Genomic DNA, 27,889 nt, shown 5'->3' with positions numbered 1-27,889 from the left:
AGCAATTGTCAAATCTGCATTTTTGCCTAAGTGTCAAACAGCGACAATAGGCCTTGTTTGCAACTAAATATCTCACACCCAATAATGTTTCATGACTTGCTGCTTTGGGAGTATCTAGTTTCCATACCAAAGAGCCTATGTTTCAAATTTTGAGTCATTTCAAATCCATTTGACTAGGTTTTGAATCCCTCAAAGTTGGTTGTCTATCGATGTCATGCTGATATGAATTGGCCAAAATTCTAGGAAGACCTATTTGACAAGTTATAACTTTTGACTAGTTGACTAAAATTCTAAAATTCCTTTTGTGTTGCATTTTAGAGGTCAGAAGCATGTTACATTTCAAGTTTGAGCTTATGAAAAATTAGTTTGATTAGTTTTCAAACACAATTCCAAATGCAATTTCTAATTTTTTACTAGTGTCAAAAGGAGTAGATTTTTTGGAACCCCTATTCATGACGTCATATATCAAAATCCATGATAGGTGAGATAAAATGTGTTGTATCACTATGTTTTACTCTAAAAATAATTCAAGTGTGCCTATTTTCAAGTTTTGACGAATTCGTCTGCATACTTCTCTAGGTCAATTCCATTTGCAAAAACCACTTTTCTGCCATTTTTTCCAATCATCTAATTCTAAGTAGCCCACTTTGACCATGTGCCATTTGCACCTAGTTTTTTTTCATGAGCCCAAATTGTAGATCCATATTCTCCATGTGATAGTAAACCAATGCCCCAGTTTTTGTTTCCCCAAGTGCTCATTTACCCAGTTTTCAAAGCCAAATCTGAACGCAATTTATTGTTTTCTAACAGGATTGCTCGCAAGCAGTTCTAAAAGGGTAACTTTGATAGTCAATATCTTTTGACTAAGAATTCATCATGAGATGATATTCAACATGGTACAAATGTGCAGAATAGAGAATCAGTGGGTCAATTTTTAGAGCCTAGTCTGGTGTTTGGGTCAGTTTTTAAGGCCAGTCAAAGGACCTCCTAGCAAAAAGTTGACAAGTTACAGATTAATGATAAAATGAGTTTTTAATAGTAGAGCATTGATCAATTTTGAATCCAATCAATGTTGAATGTTTAGTAGGTCAGTTTGAGAATTCAGTTATTTAGAAACGAAAAAAAAATTAGCTAGACCCACTTTGGGTCCCGACTAAATTTATCATACTGATAGGATTGGATGTGTTTGAATAAGTCATAATTCTCTTGATTATACAAGAAAATTGGAAATGATTCACCTATTTCCATTCAAGATCCTAAGGAAACCTTAGGATGAATGGGATACCAGGCTAGAGCATAGATGAGATGGATGAGATTGTGATTCCTTCATTGAATGGATCCATAGAAATGTAGTAGGAGATAATAATGACTCTGCTAAGATAGCCTACTAGAAATTCAAAAACAATAGATTATGTAGACCATTTGATTTTGATGACTATATCAAAGTCCAAACAAGGAACTACATGTAGAGTAACCTGAGCCCATAAAGCATATCAGATTGGATAAGAACATTTCTGCAAGGTTTACCTACTAATCTCTTAGCTTATTATTTGCTACTCCTTGATTAGTTCATAGAACAAAAGAAATCTAGGAGAAAATTACCTACCTTTGTAGAATGTATGAGTTTCTTACAACAAAGAAATCTCACTGACTGTATCAAAGCAAGGGAAAAGGTACCACAAGCCAAAAACTTGAATAACCTAATACCTTCACCCTAGCACAAGTGTATAACTCCAATCATAGATCATGACAGAAGAAGTAAACGGGGGTCGTCTAGAATGGATTATCTCAAACAAGTTATTGAAGAGGCTAGAAAAGAATTTGATTTGATATTGTCAGAATCAATGGCTTATGACAAAATCAAGAGTGATACTTTCGTTGAAAATTTTGAACCCATTCATTCTCAACAAGCTATAGCCCATACCAAGGAAACATCTAATCTAAATGTTCAGATACAAGAGAAGCAATGTAGAAAGCAATTGAGGAAACGATGCACCTAAGAAATCAATTCTAGGGTAAGGCACAAAAAGAACATGTTTGATCCATGTATCGACACATGACCATCATGTTACCAATCAAATTGCCTGATCAATAATAGTATGTCTTCAATGGATTGCCTTAGATTTCTCCTATGGGCCAAGGACAATTGGAGCAGAATAAGATGTGGCAAGGGAAGAAGTCGGCTTGAAGAATCCACCAAAAGTAAGCAAAGAAAAGAGGAAACTCGCAAGCAAAAAGGAAGCCGGTCAAAAAATAAAGACGTCATGTAAAAAGAAGAAACAAGGTGCCAACAAATAGATGGCAAGTAGAGGAGGGAGTCATAGCTTCAAAAATTAAGAAAGTAGCCCACGTGCAACAAACAAACCAATCCAAAAGTAGAGGAACAATTCTTGCAAAGGCATAGAGAGGCAAAGAAAGCCACACACAATAAAGGGGAAGGGAGTTTCCATGCATAGAAGTAGGCATGTTAAAAATAGGGCAACCCATACCTTTTAAAAGGAGCTCACACGAAAAAAAAGGAAGAGCCAACATCAGGGGTAGAAGGCTTGAGATTGTAGAAGGCATCAATGAATGGGGAGATTGTAAAAGGTGTTTCTTATAATCAACCATTAGAATGGAATACACAAACATAGAAGGAGCAGCCACACTATGAAACTAAGAAGCTACCAATGCCATGATAAAGGGACTCGATGTAGTCAAAAGAAACTTCATAACAAAACGTAGGCAAGGAAAATGGGATACAATGGTGACTCATTCAGTTTTGATAAAGATCTAAGATGCATCCAATGGATGTTGCCACCCAAACAAGGGAAATCTGCAAAGAATAAAGCTACAATAGAGTCAAGTCAAAAGCACAGGAACAAAGGTTCTTTAAAACCATTTATCCCACATTTATTATGTGGTAGATTTTTTAAGTCTTCAAATACTCCAGAACTCATAATACATTGTGTCTATAAGACACAACCTTTTGAAAGGCATGCAATGCATGGTTGAGGGTCCCAGTTAGCTAGAGGGAAGGTAAAATTTTGAACGTGCATGCTCATCAAGATGCTAACATGGAATCTGAGGAAGGAGATCATGACATGTGGATGATCATGTGGTTGTCACTATGTCACAAAGTAGAGTTTCTCACCAGTTAACCATGGCAACATAGCAACCATTGAGGTGGCAGTGACATGTGGGACCAAGTAGCAGTGATGTGGTGATGAGCAAGCATAAAGGTGGTGATGACACATGGTGTCTAAGGATGGAGTTTGTCAGAAAAGTCACTAAAATCTTATGGTTGCCATGTCACCACCGAAAAATAAGAGATTTTCTAGCAAATGACATGGTGGCTTGCTAGAAAATCCAAAAATCTAGTGGGGTTTGTGAGAAGATATGTGGGTCTTGCCTGAGTTCATTGGCCTATCAGAGATTGACAAGTGGTGCTTGCCTAGAGGACCTACCAAAGATGTGAAAAATGGTGTTATTCAATTGGTTGAGGGAACATAAAGGAGTTTAAAATTTAAAAATATCCCTGTTTGCATGTTCATTCTAAAATTTGAAAATTTTGATTTCAAATAGTGAATTCCTATGGTTTAAACCTTAGGCTTTTTTAAAAATTTCAAGTTTATTCTTTTATTTTCTTTGGCCATGGAGTGGGAGCCCAATCTTCAAAGAGGCATAACAAGGGCAATTTTTTCTCAAAATAGGTGCTCCAATATACCATTGGAACTGGAACAATCTGAATTTTTTGAATCCGAGGTCAGTTTTTGCACAAGTTCTCACCGATTCAGTCTATAAGAAAATTTGTGATTCTCAAGGTGTTCTTAGCAGACTGGGAAAAATTCATTGAGGAGCATCAAATCTGGTCATGAAGCAAATGTAAAGGCTAGCTGAAGTTTGAATGTGGAGAAAATCAACTTTAATCAGTTTTCTTGCATTCTAGAGGCCATTTTAACTTATTTTTCACTTTTTACCTTGAGTTCATTTTGGCATCAAAATCAGTTATGATTCTCATCACGTATCTTAGATATTTCTTGCTTGTAGAGGCCAAATGATGGGGATTTGATATGCAGTTATAGATAGAAGGTAGAGAGAGTCTTTTCAATGCTAGGAGAGGGAATTTCAAGTGGACACATGTCAGATGCAAAGTAGATCTAGGAATTCCTTCCTCTATATCATTCTCATTCTTTCTCATTGTATTGGTTCCAATTTTTGGGAAGAAAAAGTTGCATTGTTGTGATACTATTAGGGGTTCCATTCTTTCACTGTGAGACCATTGGTTCCAATTTTTGACATGTCTGCTTGACTGTGATGCCATTCTTTTAGCATAATTCTCTTGTATGAATAGCAGTAGTGCATATTATAGAATAAGTTCAAATCTATTAGGTGTTTTATGTTTTGATTTCATGCATATGAATGTATTATTTCAAGGAAATTAATATGAAGAACAGCAGATGATTGAGTTTCATTTTAAATCTTGTCTCCTTTCTTAGTGAGCTGTAATGTTTTATGATCTTTGAACAAAGAGCCTAGGTTGTAGTTGTAGTCCCTTAAGGCCATATGTTACTTCATTGTTGCTTATAACTCAAGGGGTTGTGTAAATGCTTCAGGGAAATCAATAGGGTTGCAAGTTTATTGATGAGGATATTAGGTAAGAATGAGATTTAGATTAAACATAGATGTCTATTTACAAGTTAAATGGATAGATCATATATCTAAAGATACAAATATGTCTCAGGTACTTGTATGTATGTATTTGATTCATAGAAGTTCCCAATGGATTAGGCACTGGTCAACTATAGTATCATTAGTTCTTACTACTGCATATTAGGGGTTTTTTTGAACTCAACATTATTAATCAAATGCTTTTCTCCCTTTCATGTTGAAGAACTATAATAGAATACCCTCACTTAGCTTGTGAATTTAATAAATTTGCATTTATCTACTGTAGATCTGTGTCATTGCATGAGTTATGAGGAGATATAAGGGTTAAATCTACTTTGATAGATTTAGGAATATGTTTTTGCACTAGTACCATATTAATTGAATCTGAGGTCCACTTGCCTAGGTTTTGCAAAGCATAAAGTATAAGAAGGGTCAAGTCTTATAGTTGGCCCGATGTCTAAAATGATATGTTAAGGATGGGAGTTAGTTTCCCCTAGATGTACCATATTCTCATTGGGATAATTGGAAACATGTGATGTTTTCAAACAACAACAAAGCCTTTACCTCAGTGTTCTTCATCTTTTGTGACTACAAGCACTCTACTGTCAAAGATACTCCATGCACATTGCAAGGTTCTCTGTCCACCAATAACTATTAAATTTTTAGTTATGGTTTATGAAGCAAGGAGGCAGATATTTCATAGAGCTTGAAGGTGAAGTAAAAAGCTAATACCTTCAAGAGGAGTAGGCATGCCCTAATGCAACTGCTACACTAATTTTGTAGTAAAACCACTATTGCTATAAAGCAATGAGATTTTTGTATAAGAAATACTACTACTAGGTTATTATTAATGTCCCTCTAAACTGTGTGCTGATCTTTCGCATTATCATCTCCTAGTAGCATGAAAGCAACAATCAAACACTAATAGCCAAGTATGACCTATACACTACAAAAGTCCTTTGACATTCGTATCCTTAGACCTTATTTTTCTTGTCTAACACAAAATTGGCAAGGGCGACCTAGACCCTATAGAAGTCCTTATAAATTCACATCGAGAGATTATTCTTGTCACACTTGTCTCAGATATTGCTATTGTGTGTTTTCTAAGATTGATTTCCACGAAAAACTCTACATAGATGTGGGCACAAATAAATTCCAATAGAGTTTCAAGTAAAAAATATGCAACTTCAATAATGCATACCGAAACAATGAAATTTATATATCAAATTCTATTATTTTTACTTCATGTCATGATAGAAGGGACCATTGTACTATGATTAAACTATATCATGAGGACCAATTATGACTTAAGTTTGTTAAGATTTATTTTTATTTTGTACATAACATATAGTAACATGCTTGGAAGTTAAGCAATAAAATTTTTTGCTTCTTATTATTGGTTTGAATTTAATGACTATAGACTTTTGTCAAAGATTTAGGGTTTTCCAATGCCAAAGAATGTCTAAAAGTCTAGAAAACATATTTTAGAATTGGTCACTTGTCTAATTCTCAAAAAATCTTTGTCAAGAAAAGAATATCTTGGATTGTGAATTTATAAGGACTTACACAACATGGATGCCACACATGGCATTTAGGAAAAGAAAAGAATATAAGGTGTCAATTTCAAGGACTACACACTTGGAATCTAGGGTCAAATTGTACTATTATGATACTATGAGGTGGAGCATAATGAGAAAATATGTACAAGAGTTTTCATCCAATCAAAAGAATCTTAGAAAATTATATGCACCATGGTTTTCATCAATCTCAAATGTTATCTACACAATACAACAAGCTTACTAGCCATAGAAAAATCTGGTTATAAGACTATCTTCTTCTCAAGTAGAATCCCTATCTACATATTCAAGACTTCTAGTCATCCTTTATGTGTAGTGAGAATTTATGTACAATTATGATTCAATCTTATTGTAAACATATTATTTTCACTATCATTTTTATTGTAGGAACTGAAGTACGAGACTTTTGTGCCTCTGTACAAGTTAACTCTAGTTTCACCATCAATCTACTAATTTCCAATACATCTGTAGTTAATTTTCTTGAAGCCATTCAAGTTAGAAACAATAATCCATCAAGATAATAAGGGAGTGGTGAATCAGTTATCCAAAAATTAAAATATTTATCAACTTTAAACAATATTATCCATTAAACCAAAGTAAACAACAACCATAAAAAGATGCACATAGACAATTACACCAAAAATGTTAACTAGGGAAACCCTTGATTAGAGGGAAAACCCCAGTGGGAATGATGCCCACAAGATGATGTACTAATATAAATATTCCTTGTTAGAGGATGGACCTTGTTAGGATTCTATTGAAATATTTAGTACATATGAGTCCCTATTAGGAGACTTTGAATCCTTGCTAGAAGATTCCAACCCTGTTAGGAGTTGTAGAAGACAAAAGGACCCATTGTCCAAATAGCTTCTCAGGCAAGTGTAAGGATTAAACAACAGACAAAAATAATAATTACATGCAAATATAACCAATAACAAAAATTAATAGATCACATAGAAAAGAACACAAGGCACCAAGATTTAATGCGGTTCACACAATCCCTGGGCTATGTCCACCAAACAAAAAGTCTGATAGTATTACAATCCAATGATTACAACCTGATTACAATCTATAATCCCTTACAACTCAATACTACCTCAAGAACCCCAAAGAATTTATGAAGTATGTACAGTACTTTCCTTATTAGTCACCACAAACTAACAATCTCCCACTTGGGTAATGATCAGGATCTACACTAAATAAATTTCTCCCACTTGGAGATTGATCTTTTAGCTATACCACTACCACATGGGGCTCCCACTGGATCAAACCACCCTAGATTCTATTTTTATTTAATTCATGTTTAGTCTAGAAGACCAATCAAGGATGAAGAGGAGTTCAGCTTCTCCCTTGTTACTACCTTTGTAAACATATCTATTGGATTGTCATTTGTATGTATCTTCTCTAGCTTTAACTATCCATCATTCAATACTAACCGAATGAAATGGTACCACAACTATATGTGTTTGGTCTTTGAATGTAGAGCTAAATTCTTTGCAAGATGAATGGCACTTTGACTATCCATAAATAAATAATTATCCCTCTAAGGGTGTCCTAATTCTTCCAAGAAGAACTAAAGCCATATCATCTCCTTAGCTTCCTCTATAGTAGCTACATACTTTTCCTCTATAGTGGATAAAGCATTAACCTTCTATAAACTAGAAACCTAGCTCATGGCTGCCCCACCAATAGTAAAGACATAACTTGTAGTACTCCACCTGGTATCAATATCCCTTGCCAAATTTGAGTCAACATAGCCCTATAAATCAGTAGTAGAGCCCCCAAAGTGTAAACACTTATTAGATATTCTTCTCAAATATCTAAGAATCCATTTGACGGCATTCTGTTGCTCAATTATTAGATGACTCATATACCTGCTAATGATTCACACTACAAATGTGTAATATCTAGCCAAGTACATACCATAGCATACATCAAGCTTCCTCCAGCTGAAGCATAGGGTACCTTAGACATCTTATCCTCTTGTTCTTTTGTCTTAGGACACATCTCCTTAGTCAACTTCAAATGACCAAGTAAAAGTGTGTTGACATCTTTATAGAGAAATGTTGCAACACCTTCTCAACATAATTGGCCTAAGATAACATCAATTTTATATTTTTCCTATCTCTACAAATCTTCATACCAAGGATTTGTTTTGCTGCCCCCAAATCCTTCATAGAAAATGCATGTGATAATTGGCATTTCAGCCCCTTAATATGATCTATGTTAGACACAACTACAACCATATCATCAACATATAAACATAAAATAATGTAGTTATCATCATCAAACCTCTTAAAATAAACACAATGATCTAAATGAAACCTATTGTATCCATGCTCATGCATAAAACTATCAAATTTTAGATACCATTGCAGAGGTGCTTGCTTCAAGCCATATAAATTTTTCTTCAATTCACACACTAAGTTCTCCTTACCTTTGACTGCAAATCCCTATGGCTGAGCCATATATATCTCTTCATCCAAATCACTATGAAGGAAGGTCATTTTAACATCAAGCTACACTAAATGAAAGTCTTCAGTAGCCACAACACTTAAAACAATACAAATAGAAGTCACCTTAACAACAGGAGAAAATATCTCATCAAAATCAATGCCCTTTTTTTTGGCAAATCCTTTCACAACTAACCTGGCTTTAAATCTTTTCTTACCTCCTTCCTCTTCTTTCAACCTATAAACCCACTTATTTCATAAAGCTCTTTTACCTGCAGGCAACTTGTATAAATCCCATGTCTTATTATTTAGCAAAGAGTCCATTTTTTCTTTCATTGCAGACTCCCACTGAATCTTAGTATCCACCTGCATAGCTTCATCATATCATTTAGGTGCACCAACATTAGTAAGTGAAATTGAATACAAAGAGGAAGAGAATCTTTCTGGAGGTCTAATTTTCCTTGTTGGCCATCTAACATCCACCAATGTGTGTGGTATTTGTTGTTGTGGTTGTTGCACATCATTAGGAATGGTTGGATTATTAACTTTTGGAGTATCATCTAGCACTACATAATCATCTTCTTTCTTCTCATGTTGTTGTAACAGATCCCTGTAGAGCACTTTCTCATTGAATATGACATCCTTGCTTCTTAAAATTTTATGATTTTCAAAATCCCAAAGCCTATAACCAAATTCATTAATGCCATATCCAACAAATACACATTTCTTTGACTTAGTGTTTGGTTCTATTTTCAAAATCTATGTGAGTAAATGCTTCACAGCTAAAATTTTTGAGAAAAGAATAACTTACCTTCTTACCAGTCCATGCTTCCTCTAGAATACCACAGCCCAAAGGAGTGGAGGGACCTCTACTAATCAAATATATAGCATTATTGATAGCCTCCACCCACATGTGTAAGGGCAATCCAGCATGCAACCTCATGCTCCTTGTGCATTCAATTATAGTCTTGTTCATGTGTTCAACCACTCTATTTTCCTGTAGAGTCCTTGGAATAGTTTTCTATCTTCAAATACCATTAGTGGAGCAATAATCTTCAAATTCATGACTGCAATACTCACCACCATTATTAGATTTGAGACATTTTGGTTTCTTACTAGTCTCATTTTCAACCAAGCATTTCCATTTCTTAAAGGTTTGAAATACATCAGATTTCTAAGAAAATAAAACAATACATTTCTAGTTGTGTCATCAATAAATGTAACATAATAATGAGAGCCACTAAGGGAATATACTTGAGCTAGCCCCCATACATCTATATGCACAAGCTCTAATTTTTCCTTTTTGTTTTCCTTCCCAATCTTTACAAAACTCACTCTCTTTTATTTTTCATACACAAAATTTTTATAGAAATCCATATTAACACATTTTAGACCTACTAAAACTTTCTTTGAATGAATTTCTTTCATACATTTCTCACTCATGTGCCCAAGCTTGTTGTGCCATAGTATTGTATCAGAATCTACAACAGCTATCTATTATCCTTGCTCAATTGCAACAATTGTTCCTGAACATTTATTTTTCTTTGAAACAATTAAAGTAGAAGGAACAATATGACTTGTACAAAGATATAAGATTCCTACTTTCACACCTTTTTCTACTACAAGGGATCCTTTTGAAACCTTCCAATTCTTATCATTAAAAGTAACTACACAACCCTCATCACTGAGTTGCCTTGCTGAAATTAAATTCCTACTCAGCCTTGGAACATGTCTTACCTGATGTAGTTGCCAATGATTCCCATTCTGCAACTTAATCTTAATTTTCCCCTTTCCAACAATCTAACAAGGTTCATTATCCCCAAAATAAACAAGCCCTAAATCCCCTTGGACATAATCAATGAAATAACCTCTATGAGGTGTAGCATGAAATGAAGCACCAGAATCTAAAACCCATGAATCATCAACAGTTTCTAAAGACAAAAGCAAAGCATCCTCTTTGGATTCACCACTTACCATATTTGCCTCCTTGTCTCCATCTAGTTTATCTCCTTCTTTTTTCTTTCAATTCCAGCAATCTTTCTTTTTATGACCTAGTTTCCCATCGTACCAATAGTCGTTCGGTCCTCTCAATTGAGACCTCCTCCCCTTTGACTTTTCTCTTGATTTCTCATGATTTCTAGAATTACTTCCTCCCTTAGTCATTTGCCCATTCTTTGTGCATTCAAAGTACTTCTTGATGTAGATCCACCTAAGGATTTCCTATGATTTTCCTCACTCAAAATAATACCAATCACATCATCATATTTTAGGGTACTAGATCCAAGAACAAAAGTACTCACAACCATTACAAAGTTATTCCAGCTTTCAAGCAAAGAACACAAAATCAAGAGAGCCCCAATTTCTTCTTTAAAATTGATACCCATAGATGATAACTGACTAGTAATAGTATTAAACTCATTTAAATAATCTACAATAGATCCACCTTCTTCCATTTTCATATTAAATAAACACTTCATTAGAAATACCTTGTTTGAAGTGAAGGGTTTTTCATACAGTGTCGCTAGGGTTTTCATCAACTCTTCTATTGTCTTTGCTTTTGTAATACTGAATGCCACTAATGGTGTCAAGCATAATCGAATACTTCCAAGTGCATCTCTATCCAAAAGATTCCATTCATCATTTAACATAGATCCCTGATTCTTGGCTTTTCCTTCTAATGGCTTCCATAAATCCTTCTTATAAAGATAGTCTTCCATTTGCATCTTCCATAACTGGAAGTTCTACACATTAAACCTATCAACCCTTAGCTTACCCTCATCTTCCATCACTACCACTCAATCGTGAGACTCCCACTCAACCATGAGACTTTCCTAGAAAGGATAACTTAAAAAATAACCTTGCTTTGATACCATTTATTAGGATTAAACCACACATAGACATAAAAATTACATGCAAATATAACCAATAACAAAAAATAATTGATCACACAGAAAAGAACACAACGCACAAAGATTTAATGTGGTTCACCCAATCTCTAGGCTACATCCACCAAAAAGAAAGTTTGATATTATTACAATCAGTGATTACAACCTGATTACAATCTGTAATCCCTTACAACTCAATACCGCCATAAGAACCAATTTTCACATCACCACATTGAAATAATCCCTAACCCTAAGCCATTTCATACAAGTTTTTTTATGTTGCATTAGGGTTACAAAATGTGGGCCATATGTCTGCCATATGTTGGCCACAATGTTAGCCATGGCTCAAAAAAAAATTTGGGGTGGTTCCCCAAACCTCAAGTAATTTATGAAGTTTATACAATACTTTCCTAATTAGTCACCACAAACTATAGCAAGATCATCGAACTCACTATCCAACTGATCTCTCAACTATTCCTTGTAGAATAATTGTATGTATTGAACTTTAAAATCTTCTCTCTATCATGTCAATTGGACCAATCACTATCAGACCTTGTAGACCAAGTCATGAACCTCAGATCTAGGTATCCAACTTTGGATCACACAATAAAACCTCAACAATCAAGTTTCCTTCGCCTTCATTTTGCATTGCTCAAATTCACATTCAACTCTTTGTGCTTCTTACTATCATTCATTTCATCCATGCATACATCATACATGATAAAGGAAAATTTTCTTCCTTTATATCAAATCCATAAAACAATTCCCTGATTCAATTATTGCACCTTCTCAATTAATTATTATAGGACTACATTAAGAACACATTACACTTAGTGATAACATTAATCTTCCACCTTGCAACTAGAATATCTTTTTGTACACATAACATTATGATGAGTGACACCAACATGTATTCTTTACATCTTTAACTTTGGCTTCTCAGAATAACATATTTATTAAGAGATATAACAAGTTTACTAGAACATGCCTCTGTAAATTATATCTCAAAACAATCTTCACCAAAAATTTCATAACTTCTTTCAAACATAATATCTTATGCTTTCAAGCTTAGCTACATATACTAGACACATAGTAGTATCTCCCTTTAACCTCACTTAGTGAAAATTCTCAACTTTCTATTTGTACCAACTTGATCTTTTCATTGTTCTTCTGTCAAATACAATAGAAAACTGCTATGTTGAAATCAATGACAAACGCAATCATGACTGTAACATATCATCATGATAATGATCTAATAAATCTTCTACAATTCTCCCCCATAGGAACATTAGTAGCATTCATGTTTCCAACAACATAGATGAAAACTATCTAGTTCCAAGGATACCAACTGCAAAAGATTGTTAACCTTTCTTTTCAAATCCTCTTCATCAATCATTCTCCTATGTTGTACTTTTTCGACTATGCTTCTTTCCAATTTATTTTCTAAACATATTATACTTTTTTTTCTATTTTTTGAACTATATTTTCATGTTGTACTTATTTTTCATACAACTTTTTCCCCATTGACATTAATGTCGAAGGTTTCAGCAACCATTGAACTCTACAAAAATTATTTCTAACTAGCTCAAGTGTCCAAAGGAATTATTCAAAAAAAACATCTAGCAAGAGCCCTTAATGACTCTGTCCATCATAGATACTCCCCCAACACGAAGCATCATCATTCAGTCCAAACAAATAATAGTGCTTTGTTGCACTACACTAATGCACTCTTGCATCATCTATTATGATGTAGGAAGGGGTATAACCCCTAACATACCTCACAAATACTTAAAAGTATCTTTGGGAAGAGGCTAACTAAAGATATCTACAATCTACTCTTTACTGCTCACATACTCCAATCTAATTTCTTTTTCTATAAATTTCTCTCTTAACATGTAATACTTGATAGAAATGTGCTTAGTCTTAGAATGCAACACTAGATTCTAGGATATAATTATTATGCTTGTGTTGTCACAATATATAACAACAAGTTCACTAAATTACATTCATATATCCTTCAGCATCTACTTCATTTAAACAATTTGATTACAATTATTTTTTGTTACAACATATTCTGCTTCTATTGTACTTTATGAGGTACAATCCTACTTCTTACTTAGCCAAGAAACCTATCTTCCTCCAAGAAAGAAGGCTCCACCATTGGTGCTCTTTCTATCATCCATATTACATGCCTAATCAGCATTAGTATAGGAATATAGAGTTAAATCATTAGATGTATCATACCATAATCCAAACTCTAGTGTTCCTTTTAGGTATCTAAATATCCTTTTGACTATTGCATAATGTGCTTCTTTGGGATCATCTTGGAATCTTGCAACAATTCCAACTGCATTTGCTATATCCAGGGTTGTGCAAGTTAGATATTGCAATCCTCTAATCATAAATCCATACTTCTGGTCAACAGTAGGTGTCTCATCCTTTATAGATAACTTGTGTCCAATTATAATAGGTGTTCCAATAGGTTTACATGTTTCCAAACCAAACCTTTTCAATAAATCTTTCAAATACTTAGTCTGAGAAATAAATATTCCTTCTTTTTCTAGTACAATCTATAATCCTAGAAAATGTTTCATTTCTCCTATCATGCTCATTTAAAATTCCTTCTTCATTTCTTCTAAAAGTTTATCACTTTCATCATGATTTCTTCCAAATATGATATCATCAACAAATATTACCAAGATCATCAATCCATCATCAATTTATTTCCAATAGAGATTATTATTTGTCATACCTTCGCTATATCCAAGTTTTGTCAAATTCTTGTCCAACCTTGCATACCAAGTTTTGGGTGTGTCAGAATTTTTTCTAGTAAGAAACATATTAAGTGGATTTAAATCTAATACTAGGAAACAAAGATAGGGACAAGCCTAAGGATGAGCTAAATCCTATATTTAGCATGGCTAAATCTTAGTTCTGGACCAATATTAATAGAGTCATCAGGACTCACTTCACTTTAGGCTTTTCAAGGCCAAGGTAGGAAAACTTAAGGGATTAATCTTGTTAACTTGATACTCTTGTCTTCAAGATTATCCCCTATAGTAGAAATGGTCAATATTATTTTATAATTTTTTGAAAAAATTCCTAATTACATTAGCTAATTATAACCAAAGGGAAAGTAAATACAAATAAGTAATGATCAACACTTCAAGTTCTTCAATACATAAAAAGGTAAATTGATATTTGATTAAAGATTTGGATCTCAACCTAACCTAGGTATGCAATAATAGAGAACATGCAACCTCTAAGCTGACCAGTACCTTATCCATTGGGTATCAACTAAACCTTAACATACACATAGACACCTAAAGTATAATCATACATCCTCACATCTAATCTATATATTTGGCTTGTGAATAGATATCAATATTTAAGAAAAGTAAACATCAACCATACAAATATGCACATAGATAATTACACCAGATATGTTGACTAGGGAAACCCTTGATCAAAGGGAAAACCCTGGTGTGAATGATGCCAAAAAGATAATGTACTAATGTAAATATTCCTTGTTACAGGATAGACGCTATTAGGAGTATATTACAACATTTAGTACAATAAGTCCCAATTAGGAGTTGCAGTATAATGTATGCAAGAAGAGCCCACTGCCCAAACATGCAATTTAAACTAGAAGAAGAGCTCACTGCTCAAACAAGTAATTTAATGGTATCTTCTTCTTTCCTCTATACTTACCTCTATCCTATCAACTAGACCAATCACTATCAAACCTGGTAGACCAAGTCATGAACCTCAGATCCAAATACCAAGCCTTGGATCACTAAGGAAAGGTTGGGAAATTAGGTTTCCTTCACTTCTGCACTACTTTGCTCAACTTTTCATTTTGTACTGGTTTTTTGCTTTCCTAACATTTCCAAATCACATATTTCCATATTATGATAAAGGAAAATATCCTTCCTTTATATTGAGTTCATAAAAAATTTCTTGAGTTAGTTGTTAGTTTTTCTCAGCTAATTATTATGGGACCTCATTAAGAACACATTACTCTTAGTGATAACATAAATATTCTACCTTGCAACTTGAATAACTTTTTTTACACTCAATATTATGATGAGAAATCTTATCCATGTCATCATCAACATGTCTTCTTCATGTCCTCAAACTCAATCATCAAGATACCAACTCTGCTAAGAGATATAACTAATTTACCAAAACATGCCTTTGTAAACTCTAACTGAGAACAAATATCACCAAAACTTACATAACTTCTTCTATACTTGTCTTTTCTACTTCTAACATTAATTTCATATACCAAATACTCAGAAGTATCTCTCATAACTTTGGGTGTTTATTATGCTCAACTAGTCATCTATACTAACTTAATCTTTATGTTTTTCTTCTATCACATACTACAGAAGACATCAAATATGTTATGTTGACATCAATAACAAACTTAGTCATGAATGTAACATATCATCATCAAACGAATCTTCAAAAAATCTTGCCAATCTTCCAACAATATGCCCCTTTGGAATTGATCGCAACATAGATGAGAAACATCTAATTCTAAGAATACCAACAAAATATAGGCATAGTTCAAATCCTCTTCATCAATCGCACTACCCCATTGATATACCTCAATGTGCTCTATACCAAATTGTTATTTCAAATTCATGCCACATTCTCCCATACTCATGCAAAACATGTTGGGTGATGCGACGCACTCCCCTACCCACAGGTGGTTAATTATGTGGTGTTCCATGTTCATTAACAGTCATGGCTTTTGGTGCAACGGAAAATGGGCCCAACAATTGGTATCAGAGCCTAGTTTTGGCTTGGTCATGGGTCCAAATCTCCCCGGTGCCTTCCCGACCCATGTAAGCACCTTGTATGTGCATCGAGGGGGAGATTTTTGGGTGATGCGACGTGCTCCCCTACCCACAGGTGGTTAATTATGTGGTGTTCCATGTTCATTAACAGTCATGGCTTTTGGTGCAATGGCAAATGGGCCCAACAAAACATCTTCTCAACATAATTTTTTCCTACAATACTTCTCTCCCATAGTATAATGTTAAACTCTCCCATAGTATGATGTTTTTCATGCTAAACTCTCCCCCATTGACATCAATGTCAAAGGTTTTTGCAACCAACATCTCTACATCAAACTCTACAATAACTGGTACTTACTCAGTCCAAGTGTCAAAAGATGATATTCGACAACATTGATAAGAGTCCTGAGTGACTCTATCCATCACAAATACTACCCCATATAGGAAGCATCAACATCCAATCCAGAAAAACAATGGTGCCCTATTATCCTGGACTGATGCACTCTTGCATCTTCTTAATTTGATGAAGGAAGGGGCATGACCCCAAGCATACCTGACATACTCCAATATGATTTTCTTTTCTGCAACTTTTTCTCTCAACATATGATACTTAATAGAAATGTGCTTAGCCTTCAAATGAAATACTAGATTCTTAGACATATTTACCATGCTTGTGTTGTCACAATGTATAACAACAAGTTCACTAATTTCTATTCTTATATCCTTCAACATCTGCTTCATCCAAATTACATGATTGCAATCATTTGCCACTACAACATACTCTACTTCTGCTATACTTTGAGATGTACAATCCTGCTTCTTTCTTAATCAAGAAAGCAATCTTCCTCTAAGAAAGAAAGCTCCTCCACTAGTGCTATTTCTATCATCCATACTGCCTGCTCAATTTGCATTAGTATAAGAACTTAAAGTAAAATCATTAGATCTATCATACAATAGTCCAAATTCTAAAGTTCATTTTAGATATCTGAATATTATTCTAACCACTACATAATGTACTTCTCTGGGATTAACTTGGAATCTTGCAACAATTCGAACTGCATTTTCTATATCCAACTTTGTGTGAGTTAGATATTGCAAATCTCTTATCATAGATATGTACTTCTTCTGCTCAATAGTAGGTGTCTCATCCTTTGTAGATAACTTGTGTCAAGTCACCATAGGTTTACATGTTTCCAAACCAAACCTTTTTAGTAAATCCTTCAAGTACTTAGTCTGAGAAATAAAGATTCCCTCTTTATTTTGTATTATTTGTAATCCTAGGAAATATTTCATCTCTCCTATCATACTCATTAAAAAATATTTATTTAGAAAACTTCTTACATTCTTCATCATTTCTTCAAAATATGGTATCATTAACAAATATTACCAAAATCATCAAACCATTATTAGTTTCTTTCCCATACAGATTTCCATTTTCCATACCTTTGCTATATCTAAGCTTTGTCAAATGCTTATCCAACCTTGCATACCAAGTTCTAGGTGCTTGCTTCAATCCATACAATGCTTTCCTTAGTCTACATACTATGTCCTTGTCATCTGTCAAAGGAAACCCTTTAGGCTACTCAATGTATACCTCTTCTTCAAGTTCTCCATTCAAAAATGCTTACTTCACATCTATCTAATATGCTTTGAATTTCCTTTTTGTTGCATAGGCTAAGAATAATCTTACTACTTCTACTCTAGCCACTAGAGCATAAGTCTCCTCATAATTTATTCCTTCTTACTATGAATAACCTTTACATACCAGTCTTTTTTTTTTCTTACAACTTCTTGCTCATTCATCTTGTTCTTGAATACCCATTTGGTTCCTACCACATTCTTATATGTTGGTCTAGGGACCAATTCCCATGTCTCATTCTTTACTATTAGATCCAATTCTTCTTTCATGGCTTGTTTTCTGTAATCATCTTTACATGCTTCATCTACATTCTTCAATTAAACTTGAGATATCAAGCATGGTTCTTCATTAACTCTACTTCTTGTCATCACACCTTTTTCTTTACTTCTGATGATCTATTTAGATGGGCGATTCTTTATCATGTTCTTTCTTGAAGTAGGAGTTGTTATCTCAACTCTTGGTTGTACTGAAGGTTTCAAGCTTTGTGCCTATCTTTTCTCTCCTTCATTTTGAATATCACTATTACTCTTAAGAAATACCTCATCATTCCTTGGCTTAGTAACAACATCATCATCTGAATTGTAATCAATTATTCTCTCTTTTACTGTAAACTTCTCATCAATTCTTACATTAGCACTTTCCATAATAGTGTTAGTTCTTTGATTGTAACATCTATAAGCCTTCCTTTTCAATGAATAACCAAGAAACAAATCTTCATCACTTCTAGCATCAAACTTACCAATGTCATCATCTCTCTTAATATAACACTTACTTCCAGATATTTTGAAATACTTAACTGTAGGTGAATGACCAAACCATAGTTCATAAGGTGTCTTGTTTGTATCCTTCTTGACTTGAACTTTTTTCATAGTGTAGAGTACTATATTCACTACTCCTCTCCAAAATTTCTTGGATACATTATTTTATATTAACATAGCTCTAGCTACTTCTGTTATAGACCTATTTCTTCTCTCTGTAATGTCATTCTATTCAAGGGTTCTTGGAGCTGATAGATGTCTTTCAATTCCATTTCCATCAAAAAACATGTTAAACTCATTTGAACCAAATTATCCTCCTCTATCTAATCTTAAACATTTAATCTTACACCAGATTCATTCTCAACACTATTCTTGAATATTTTAAACTTGTCAAATGCCTCATATTTCTCTTTAAGAAATGCAACCCACATCATTCTAGAAAAATCATCAACAATATCATAAACTACCTTTCACCATAGAATCCTCTTGACTTTATAGGATCATTAAGATTCATGTGTACAATCTCCAACTTCTCTGTAGTGGTAAACTTCTTGTTGGGAAAAGAGGTTTTGTTATGCTTTGCCAAAACACACTCTTTGCAAATTGTGTTAGTATGATTTACATTCTTTGGAAAATATCTAATAGGAAACATTTTACTAGTCCTCACAATACTATTAAATTTTATATGACATAATCTCTTATGCCATAACCAACTATCATCTACCTTTGCAACCAAACATGTCATTTTAGTATGATTCAACTAAAATACATTACATCTAGATCATGTTCATGTTCCAATTACCTTTCCATCTTTATCTCTAATCATGCATGTCTTTTCTGTGAACTTTGACTAATAAACTTTGTCTACTAATTGTCCAACACTCAAAATATTGTGCTTTAAAACATCAACAAAGAATACATCCTTAGTATTAGTTTTACCATCAAGATTTATAGATCCAACTTGGCATGTTGCATTGTTTCCCACTCTAACAATTCCTTCATCCTAACATTTGAAATCAACAAACTTGTTCACATCACCAATCATATGATGTGAAAAACCACTTTTAATTATCCAAATAGATTTCTTCTCAACCTGTGATACCAAAGCTATCTTCTCTAGAATTTCATCTTTAATTACCACAAATCCAATTTCATCATCACTAGCACTTAATGCTTGATCATTAGAATCATTATTTTCATTTGCATACAAATAATCTCTATCTTTTCTATGCTTATGACTTCCCTTATACTTTTTCTCCCATTTTTGGACACGTAGATGCATAATGACCATATTCATTACAAGTCTAAGACTTAAAGATTTTCTTATCTCCCTTTTCTCTTCTTACCAAAAGGGCTATTGCTTCATCAAGATTTCTTTCTTCTTCAAATATGTTGCTACTAGAAAAATCTCCTCTAGTACTTGTGCTCCTTGATAGGTTAGGTCAAATGTTCAAGACATTGAATGTTTTTTCTATTCTGGTTAGTTCTCCAAACTATCTAAGTTAATTCTCAACTACTTTAAGTCTTCCAAGCAATGTCTTCTTTGTGAAATCTTTGGTACATGATATCAAAAACTGTATCAGCTGAACTGCTTGCTTGAATGGTTGTGTTAGAGATTTCAATATCTTCCATATAACCTCATCATCATCTTTGTTTCCTCCTTGAGCCTGAATACCTATAGTAATTTTTGATATCCTACCTATATATGTTCTTACAGATTCATGTTCCATCATCTTCACATCTTGAAATGTACAAATCCAACTTGGTAGCCTCAACTTCTTAGAATTTGCATCACCTTCAAAACTATTTTCAAAATCTTTCTAAATAAATTGTGAAGTAGGAAGTGATTTTACCTGATTGTACTCAATTTTAGGAAGTGCAGTCAATAGTGCTTCTCTAGCTCTCATGTCACACATGAAAAGATCTCTTTCTATCTCAATGCAAGGTTCCAAATCGTTTTCTTCAATTATTGTCTTTATTGATTTTTCAAGATCCCATACACAACAAATGTGTCTTTGTCTTTTCCTTCCAGATGTCATAGTTTGTTCTGTCAAACTTTAGACCATCTTTCTTGAACATGTTTTCCATGGATCTCCCAAAGCTATCAACCTTTTTCTTCGAGGACCTGAGGCTCTAATACCAATTGTTAAAAATAATAGTCCACCAAGATAAGTGAGAGGGGGGCAGGGGGATGAATTTGTTATCCAATAATTAATCCCCTTATTTTCATTAAAAATACTTAACCATTCAATCAAAGTAAATAGAAACTATACGAAGATGCACATAGACAATTACACTAGATATGTTGATTAGGGAAACCCTTGATCAAAGGGAAGACCCTAGTGGGAATGATGCCCACAAGATGATGTACTAATATAAATATTCCTTGTTAGAGGATAGACCTTGTTAGGAGTCTATTACAAGATTTAGTATAATAATTCCCTATTAAGAAACTTTGAATCCCTATTAGGAGATTCCAACCCTATTGGGAGTTGTGGTATAAGTATGCAAGAAGAGCTCACTACCCAAACGTGAAATTTCAACTACAAGAAGAGCTCACTACTCAAACAAGTAATTTATTGGTATCTTCTTCTTTCCTCCATACTTTCCTCTATCCTATCAACTAGACCAATAACTATTAGACCTTGTAGACTAGGTCACGAACCTTGGATCCAAATACCAAACCTTGAATCATTCAGAAAAACCTCGGCAATAAAGTTTCCTTTACTTTCACGCTGCTTTGCTCAACTTCACATTTTGTATTTCTCTGCTGCTTTTTGAACATTTCCAAGTCATATATCTCCATATTATGATAAACAAAAATATCCTTCCTTTATATCAAGTTCATAAAACAATCCTTGAGTTGGTTGTTAGTCTGTCTCAGCTAATTATTATGGGACCTCATTAAGAACACATTACACTTAGTGATAACATAAATTTTCCACCTTGCAACTTGAATAAATTTTTGTACACTCAATATTATGATGAGCAAGCTCAGCCACATCATCACCAACATGTCTTCTTCATGTCCTCAACCTTGATCATCAAGATAACTCTGCTAAGAGATATAACTAGTTTAACAAAATATGCCTTTGTAAACTCTATCTCTGAAAAAATATCACCAACACTTACATAACTTCTTCAAGTGTCTCTCATAAGCTCAAGTGGTTATTATGCTCAATAGTTGTTCATACTAACTTAATATTTCTATTGTTCTTATGTCAGATACCACAAAAGACATCAAACATGCTATGTTGACATCAATGACAAACTCAGTCATGAATGTAACATATCATCATCAAACCAATCTTCCAACAATCTTGCCAATCTTCCAACACATCTATATATTAAAAATCATAAAATAAAAAATGAATCACTGTATAAGCTAATGCTTAGAAGAAAATTACACTAAAAAATACTGAGAAGAAATGGTATCACAACTCTAGAACTAAAGACAACCTTGTGGTCTCACTAGTCATGAAAATTGGAACCTATACAATGAGAAAAGAAGAAATATTTATAGAGGAGAAGAAGTTTTTGGATCTACCATCTAATTTTGACATGTGTCCTGCTAAAATTATGTTCATCTTGATATTGTTGAAACTGATCTTCTTCATCTACCAGAAATCAAAACCATAAATATTGTTGTATAAATATCTGATATATCCCCCTAAAAGTAAATAGCAAGATATCCTTTGAATAAATATTAGATACACATCATAGTATGTTTCATAGCTTCAAATCTAATCTTGTTTTGTCACTATGCTTTTGTTGTGAAAATCAACTGTATTGTCGATAAACACTTCATTGCTTCCAATTGCCTTTAAAAAATTCAATTTTACCCTTGCAGTTTCTTAGGACACTTGATCACATCAAAATCTGATCTAATCTAGATATTAGATCATCTAAAAACATCAAAATTGTATTTAACACTAAGGAGCCACCAAAATCATAAAACCTCATGTAGTTGCTTCTAGTGAAGATCTATGTAAAAACCAACTGTAGAAATGGAAAATTAATCTCTTTGTAATTCCAATGGCATATTATAGTGTGCATTTTATATAAAAATCATGCCTCTAAGGTCCATTTGAAATTCTAGCCCCTAGACTATGAACAGAGTTTAAAATGAAAAATTTAAATAAACTATATAGTTAAAACTATATAAAATGTTAAATTTATTTAAATCTTTCAACACTTGAATTTTGATGCATTGAACATCTTTAAACCTTGTATATTTTGATTCGAGAGACACTTGATACTCTTAGTATATGTACTTTGTGATGAACTGAAGGTCAGATATTATACTTTGATTTAGTACCATAGATACCTTACTACTACACTCTTCAGTTTATCATATTTGCATGTTGATACCATTTTGAGATGATAGTAGATCTATGAGGATATCTAATTATCTGGTAGTTGGACATATTTTCTAATTATGTTATATGATGGATTTTATTTTATGGTGATTTACTTGATTCTTGTATCTTTATTATTTATGCGAACATGAGTGATGTAAATGGATTAATTAGGTATTTAATGCAATTTTCTTTGGCTATGACATTATTATGAAATTTCACTTCATTATGTGTTTTAGTGTGTAGGAATTATATCCCTAGTAGTGGCACATGGAGTTAATGATTCAACTATTCATATTTTACCAATGTCAACCCTATATGGTGGATGTATCCTTAATTTAATTGTTTAAATTAAAACCTTTCAGTGATTAGTAAATTTGAACCCATCTGCATTATGTGATTAGACCAATGACCACGTCTATGTAATTAGAGGTTTGCATTGTCACGAAAGTTGTTTAGTGATTTTTGCAATTTTGGATTTTTAGGCTTTAAATTTTCTTAAATTTAATTTCTAGTGCTTTGCCTTAGGTGAATTCTCATTATGAGGAATAACCTTTTTTTTTTTTGGGTTGTTTCAAAGTCTAGCTACTTGAACGGGCTATTTTCTCTAATCCACTATTCACTCGAAAAGTGAATAAGTATTGAAAAAGGGATTTTATCATTCACTTCTCGCTTTTTGAAAATAGAAATTTGAGAGATTTTTTTAAATCCTTTTCCTGAAGGATTGGATTTATGTTCATTCTCAGAGCTGTGAGCATGGGATCTTCATGATGTTAGTCTTGTTGGATCTGGCTCAGGTAGACCTTGCTTTGTCATGATTTTTGGTAGCTTTGATGGGTGTTTTATTTTATTTTGTAGGTTTCAATTTTTTCCCCTTTTGCTATCAGGTAAGGCCTTCCCATTTTATTGTTTCTACTTTATTTCAGGTTCTATTTTTGGTAGCCATTTGGTTGGAGGCTAAGAACTAGTGTTCCCCTTTGTTTCTATTTGTTGGTTCTACTTGGTTGGTTAGGTATGAACATTTTCTCAATTTTTTGGATGGGGTTTTGGGGTTTTACTCTGTTATGCTAGTCATTTTTGTATACGATGTCTGAACCCAAATATTATTAGATTTTTGGGGGTTATGTACCCATAGACTAAATGGGTTTTATTTTTGAAGTTTTCCATTTTTGAGGTTTTTACCACATTTTGCATGTCACCCTATTTTCTCAAAGTTTTCTTGGCACAAAGTGGGTCATGGACCTAGACGATCCATTTGAATGTCAGTACAACCATTGTTGCACTTTTAAGTTACATTGGGATGCATGCTACATCCATCCTCCTGATTATGCTTTTGATTGAGTGACTTTCTATGTTGTTTTTTAATCCAGTCCTTGTGTTGTGATCTTCATGATGGTGGTGCACCACACACGAGTATGTGCATGTACATTTATCGACTAACTTGTGAGTCATGATACTCCATGGTACTTCCAAAAATAATATCATTGGGGTTGGGTTGGGAATATGCATGCCTATGGGCACTCATGATTGGATGAGCATGGGTAGGGTAGGGTAGCATATGGAGGGGCCTTCTATCTCATAGCCTAGTGATCATTTCCCAGAGGGTTGGGAGAGGAAGTTTTAAGTAAGTGATAATTAAATAAAATATTAGGTGGTAATAAAATTTAAGATAATAAAATAATGCTTCAGTCTGAGAGCCTTCCATTGGGAAGTTAGGTCCATTCAGATTTAAGCTTGGGCTTGTCGATGCTAAGAAACTCTCCATGATGTCAGCCCCTACTGAGTAGCCCATTGAGTGTCTAACTAAGACCTGTAGTTTATGCATTGTCTATGTCTTGGATTTAGTCATCATACTATTTGGCTTGTGTGTTAGCCATGGGCATTTTCTTGTGTGTGTTTGCGGTTGGATCATTATCTCCATCAACACAACAAGAGTAGACCTATGGGTGTTATGTAGTTTGGAGGAATAGCTACCCATACCACTACTAGGGACTAGTGTATAGAGATAGTCTATTGTTCTAGTGTAACCATTGCTGAATGTTCTCACTTGGTACTTTGAGTTTTGAAGTATGCTTTTTTGTGAATTATGCATTCATTGGATGCTTGTATGTCATGTTTAGATGATGTTAGTTATTTATCACATTTCATTATTATGATGATTAGCATATGATAGATGATGTTATCTATTTTGTAGGATTTTTTATGCTTTTCATTTAGCATGTTTGATCTCCTTATGCTTATGTTGTAGCATGTTTTAATAGTGATGTCCCAATATCATATTACCAGTGATCTGATTGGTAACTTGGGATGTTACACACGGAGGATGGCTAGGGCCCATGATGGTCTTATGATGCTATTATGGTTGGGAGGAACCACATACTTAGTTTAGTTGTTCTGCACATTGTGATGTTATTTTTAGTTATTGCAATGTTGTTTAAGTACACTACAATGTTAACTTTGTACTTTCCACTTTTAGTTGTTAGATGGTTAGATGGTGTTTCTATCTTTCAGTAGTGTGTTTGAGTGTTTATGCCTCAAAATGTGGATCTAGTAGTCCCCAATGTAGATGAAATTTATCCCTTAGTTTTTTAACCTTTTTGGTTTTGGCATGGTGTTTTGGGATTTTGAATGAAATTGTGCATCCTCACGCATGGACGCAAAATTTCACATGGTGTGTTGGGTTTCTTCACATCACCTGACACTTTCTTTTGCAAAACCCAACACCAGTGTTTGGTGCTTTGGCTATTTGGCCAAGCACTTTCTCATGCCACATGGTGTACATCCTCACATGGAAGGTACTTCCTTGAGGGGCATGCTACACAGCTTTGCATAAAAACCTCTCAGTTTGTTGTCCTCGTGCAAAAAATAGGTGTCATCTCCACTAGTTTTTGGGGGTCATTTTTTGGTGAATCTATTACCCTTTGGGTATACTTAAATTACCATGCTCTGGCAGATCTTGGATTTCTTGTATTGTTACCATTTTTTATTTTGGTTTCCTATTCCTGTGTGTGCGTGTCAGTTCAAGTAGTGGCATTTGGAGATTAGATGGTTGTTGGGATGGTAGCTAGTCTTCTGTAATGATCTATGTGATCCATGTATGATGTTTTCATGTGCACTCATACTTGTGTAAAAAAAAATCTTGGCTTATATTTATCCTTGTTTCCAAGGATCTCCAAGCGAGGCATTACATATGGTATTAGAGCCCATGTTGAAAAATTGGGATCTCTATGTTATGCTTCCACTATGATTTTTTCTTCCATTATGTATTGTTATATTATGTTTAGTATTGATATCTCGGTGGTTCATTCCCTTGACTCTTATGCTTGTGCTCCTTATGTCTAACTTTAGCTTGTTGTCCCTTAATGATGCCTCGTACATGAAGAACTATTAGTTAGGGTGGTAGCTGATGAGTTGTTCAAGAAGAACACTAGAAAGAGGAATGCCAAGATAGTAGGGAAGGATAGGGTAATGCTAATCAAAATTTCATGGGAGCATTGATTCTAGTGCTTCAAAAAATTCTTGCTCGATTGGGCCCTCATGTGGAGGAGCACCAATATGACCATAATCAAGAATAGGAATCTCATAATGGAGATTCCCATCATTCAAAGCATAGAGAGGAGGATTGTGAATGGGAATGTTCTCATACACCACCCATAGAAAGAAGCCATTGATGGAGAGGCCATGGTTAGGATGATTATGATCTCACTTAGATTGAGATGATGTAGGAACTTTAGAGTTTCAAACCAATAGAGTTTGATGGCTAGGGAACAAGACTCAAGGCTAAGATCTAGATTCTTGATATGGGCCATTGTTTCTCCCTACTACATTATGCAAGAAATGTGAAGGCCTGATGCATGATCACTCAGATGAGGGAACATTATTCCATTTGGTGGGATTCAGAGAGTGACAAACTCTAGATCAATGTTACAGATCTCATGTGGGAGATATTTGAGGAGAGGTTCAGAGAGAAATTCCTATCACCACAATACCATGAGGCTCACATTGCTGAATTCCATGAGCTTAAATAGGGCTTTATGATGGTTTATCAATAGGAGAAGAAGTTTCTTGTTTTAAAATAGTACTCGAGCTATAGGCATGATGACGCACTCACCACTCAACATTTTGTCAGAGGCCTTAGAGACTCCATTATTGGAGATTTCCATGCTCATCAACCAAGGACACTTGCTCCTTCCATTGAGAAGGAAAGGACCATAGAGATCAATGTGGCTAGGGGTTTCAATGGTAAATCTATTTCTCACAACCAAAGTTCTTGGAATTCAAGGCAAGATGCACAATATTCCAAGTCCTTAGAGAAGGGCCAAAACTAGTCAGCACCTTCTTAGGGTGGTAAACATTGGGGTGATTAGTAAGGATATTGATCCAAGGGTGGACAAGCTTTAGGTGACTCTAGTAAGAAAGGAGATAACCATAACTAAGGAAAAAAACTTCAGCCGATCATCCCTCTTAGAGTGCTCAACAAAATTCTAGCAGGGGTAGTGCACCTTATCCTAGTGCTACCTAGGGTGATCATGGAACAAGTTCTAACATTGAAGAAAATTATTATTTGTGTGGCTATCCTAGCCATTAATTTTTTGAGTGCTTCATCAAACCATCTTTAGGACTTGGTAAAGGTGCAGCAAGATATGAGCCTACTATAGAGATGTTGGTAGGAATCACAATCTTTGTAATGGTTGACAACCATCAAGTAGATCATTAGGTTATGGTAGTCAAGGCTATAGGTATGTTGCATGGTATTTCAACTTC

Source organism: Cupressus sempervirens, chromosome 11 (genome assembly GCF_028749045.1).
Source record: "Cupressus sempervirens isolate cs-2001-9-10 chromosome 11, ASM2874904v1, whole genome shotgun sequence".
Lineage (NCBI taxonomy): Eukaryota > Viridiplantae > Streptophyta > Pinopsida > Cupressales > Cupressaceae > Cupressus > Cupressus sempervirens.
This window is presented reverse-complemented; position numbering follows the sequence as displayed.